The sequence below is a fragment of the Strix aluco genome, chromosome 1 (assembly GCF_031877795.1).
Source record: "Strix aluco isolate bStrAlu1 chromosome 1, bStrAlu1.hap1, whole genome shotgun sequence".
Taxonomy (NCBI): domain Eukaryota; kingdom Metazoa; phylum Chordata; class Aves; order Strigiformes; family Strigidae; genus Strix; species Strix aluco.
Window position 1 is genome coordinate 42,084,454 of NC_133931.1, and position 4,417 is coordinate 42,088,870.

The window sequence follows — 4,417 nt, forward strand, 5'->3', positions numbered from 1 at the left end:
GAAGGAGAGGGCGAGTCAAGTCAGTTTGCAGAAGTAAAAGCGATCCAACTAGCCCTAAAGATTGCTGAACGAGAAAAGTGGCCAGTACTGTATCTCTACACTGACTCCTGGATGGTGGCTAATGCTCTGTGGGGGTGGCTACAGGAGTGGAAGAAGACCAATTGGCAGCGCAGAGGTAAACCCATCTGGGCTGCTGCACTGTGGCAGGACATCGCTGCCCGAGTGGAAAACGTGGCTCTAAAGGTACGTCATGTAGATGCCCACGTGCCCAAAAGCCGTGCCACCGAAGAACATCAAAACAATGAGCAAGTAGACAAGGCTGCTAAAATTGAAGTAGCTCAGCTGGACCTGGACTGGGAGCGCAAGGGTGAGCTATTTGTAGCTCGATGGGCCCATGAAACATCCGGGCATCTCGGGAGAGATGCAACGTACAGATGGGCTCGTGATCGAGGGGTGGACCTGACCATGGAGGCCATCTCACAGGTCACTCATGAATGCGAAACATGTGCTGCAATCAAGCGAGCCACACGAGTAAAGTCTCCCTGGAACAGAGGGCGATGGCTGAGTTTTCGATATGGTGAGGCCTGGCAAATTGACTATATTGGACCATTGCCACGAACACGCCAAGGCAAGCGCTACATACTCACTATGGTGGAAGCAACTACTGGTTGGCTTGAGACGTACCCTGTAAATCATGCCACTGCCCGAAATACCATCTTAGGTCTTGAAAGGCAAATTTTATGGCGACATGGTACTCCTGAAAGAATCGAATCAGACAATGGAACCCATTTTCGAAATAATCTCATAAACTCCTGGGCAAAGAAACATGGCATTGAGTGGGTGTATCACATCCCTTATTACCCACAAGCGTCTGGAAAGATTGAAAGATACAATGGACTGTTGAAGACTATGTTGAGAGCATTGGACAATGGGGGATGGAAACACTGGGATATAAATTTAGCAGAAGCCACTTGGCTAATTAATACCAGAGGATCTGTTAACCGTCCTGGTCCTGCCCAAACAAAACCCCTTCATACTGTGGGAGGAGATAAGGTCCCTGTAGTACACACAGGGAAATGGCTGGGGAAGGCAGTATGGATTGCTCCTCCCTTGGGAAAAGGCAAGCCCACTCGTGGGATTGTTTTTGCTCAGGGACCTGGATGTACTTGGTGGGTAATGCGGGAGAATGGGGCTACTCAATGTGTGCCTCAAGGAGATTTAACCTTGGGGGGGAAATAATCTGTGAGCTGAGTTGTATGTTGCAGGAAGTGATGGAGGAAGTAGGAACGACGAAGAGTGAACCAGATACATGCGATGATGACCCAAACCTAGCCGGTGCTGGAGTCCAACAGTCAAACATACTGCTCCTGTCCTGAACATCCACCTTGACAGATGGCAGCCAAGTCACTGAACATCTAGAGGAGTGAAGAAAGCTTACGGAATGAATAAATGAGTGTTATGTGGGACCTGGGCATGACGTAAATGGTATGGAATAAGGGGTGGAGACTGTATCGGGTCTGGCTGAGCCAGAATTGGTTTTCCCCTGTAGCAGCCCTCATGGTGCTGTGTTTTATGCTGGGAGCTGGCAGGGTGTTGATAGCACACTGGTGTTGTGGCTACTGCTGAGTAGTGCTTACACAGCACCAAGGCTCTTTCTGACATTTCCCCCCCCACAGTGGGACGGGGTGGGCAAGATCTTGGGAGGGGACACAACCAGGACAGCTGACCCGAACTGACCAAAGGGATATTCCATACCATATGACGTCTGCTCAGTATAAAGCTGGGAGAAAGGAGGAAGGGGGTGGGGTCACCCTTGGTCCTCCGAGGCAACCGCTACGCATATCAGAGCCCTGCTTCCTGAGAAGGCCCGACATCGCCTGTTAATGGGAAGTAGAGAATAAATCTGTTTTCTTTTTTTTGCTTCCGCGCGCGGACCTTTGCTTCGCTTTGCTTATATTAAAACTGCTGTTGTTTTACCCACAAGGGTTGTTTTGTTTTCCTATCTTATTTTCTTTCCCTTCTTTGCCCTATTGAGAAAAAAAGGGGAAGGGGGGGGAAGTGATAGAGCGACTTGGTGGGTACCTGGCATTTAGCCAAGGTCAAACCACCACACATATCAAATTACTTGGCCCACAATTAGTTAAAGTGCCCAAAAGAATAATTTTATATTTTCAAAAGGAACGTTTCCATTAGATTTTTACCTCACCCCTCATGTAAAAGGATAAATCTTCTTTTGCTAAGAATGAACGGAAACAACATTTTTTTCTTCCAAGTTTATTTCATTTTGTGCCTACATTATGATCTCTGGAAACGCATCTTACAGGTTGAAGCCATAAAGAAAGCCTTGCCTAAAATCCCTTTATGCCATCTGCCAGGAGCACTTTGGAAAGATCTCTGTAGTGTTCTGGAGCACAGCTGAGTCAACAGCACCCTGGATAAACACAAGGAACCCGATCTAGAGATCTTGGGAAAACAGTATGGGAGGTGCCAGGCCGAGATCTTTAAAAATTATGTTGGTCATTAAAGAATGTTACAGATGCCAGCATATTGTCTATTGGTTATGTGATCGCATTCAGCAACAAACACTGTTTATTCTGAAACCTGGCACAGATGGTACATAGAGTATCACTGAAATAAAGAGCCCTCTGTGCACTATCCTCTTCACAGTTTACATTACTGTTAAATATTTACTGTCTATATTTACTGCAGGCATAGAAATGTTAGCAGCAAGTAATAAATCCATCATTTTTCCTATGCCTCTGTAAGGTTTTTGCAAACTTCAGTGGGACAAAAAGCCTAGTATTCTACTTTCTTTCCATTAAGTGAAAAAACAGTTCAGAAAGTTGCAGGTGTTCTTCCTTCTCCTGAGTTTACTCCACCAGTAGTTTAAAATTCCTGTTGACTGAACACACATAAACTGTTACTGATAGCATCAGGCATCACAACTGTTGACTACTTTGTCCAGCACTTTTCAAAAGGGGACACATTAGAAGCACTCCAGCACCAACCCTGTGTTGCTGCATAGCTTCTTACCATTAACTATTATTATATGAAATGCTGAATCATGAAATCGATATTAAGTGATCAGTGTATCCTTTCAAGCCCCTTTTCTGCCAGAGAAGCAACTGCATAGAAAAAAAAAATAAATTGTACCTTAAAAAGAATGGGAAGCTAGAAAACATGGACATTCCAATTGTTGCCTAATAGCATATAAAGTTAAATCCCAGCATAGCTATGAGTAAAATCCAACTCTTCTGAAGCCCATTTCAAATGGAATGCTTTCTCTTCCTACAGTCCTTTCATTTTCAGTCCCTGCACAGACACATACACTTCAGAGAGGGTGTGATCCTGCAGGACACTTGGTATGTAAACATGTAATTGAAGATGCCATTAAAATGGAAATGCAAAGGAGATGATATGACAGCTTCAGCTTGCAAGGCCAAACTTAATTTTGTGAAAACAAGGAAAGACCATTCTCGATTACACAAGTTTAACACTTTAAAAAAAAAAAAAAACAAACAAAACAAACAAAAAAAAAAACAAAAAACAAAAAAAACAACCCACAAGATCCCAGGAAAATAGTTATATATTGCATGAACCCTAGTAATTACTTCTTCCCAGAGTCACTACCAAGGTCTGTTTTTAAACCCTGTATAACAACAGATGAGAATATTGTTTGAGTAAAAGAACATGTAATTAATTCAAACAATGCTGAATTAATATAATTATTTTGGTTTTGGTATAACTTACTCAGAACTACTAGAGAAAATTAGAAAAGAGAACAGAAAAAAAAAATCGGTCTCTTCCTATTTCCACCCCAGATGTCCACCCTGCAGTTTCACACTCCCCCAAACCAACTGAGGTGCAAAGAAAAAGTATAAATTAAGACAGGTAGGCCTTTAGCACATCCTTGGCTGAGAAAACGGTTGGATTTGCTTCATTTTACTGAATAAACTGAATAACCTCGAGCCCCTTTCCTCAGCACAAGGTCCCAAAGCTCCCTAACCAGCATGGGAAAGAGATGATGCTCAGCACTGGTGCTCAGCACTGGTGCTCAGCACCGCTAACGGCACATCTTCAGAAATTAAGCGGCGAATTACGCAAACAGCCATTTCCAACAGAGCGCTCCTTCCCGGGCCGGCCTGCCCAGCGGTCTCCGGCTCCCCCCCACACCCTGCAGGCAGCGGGCGCTGACAGGCGCGGGCAGCTCCATCGGCCCCGGGGCGTGGAAGGAAAGGAATCAAAAAAACCACCACAAAGCACGCACTTCAGGAGAGCGTGGGCTAGCAGAGATGCCCACGGTAGGAGCCGCAGGAAGCCCCCCGCCACAGGAGGGGCCGCGCTGCCCCCCGCGCCGGACCCGCCGGGGGGGCGGCGGGACATGCTCAGTGCGAGCGGCGGGCCCCGCCTCCGCCTG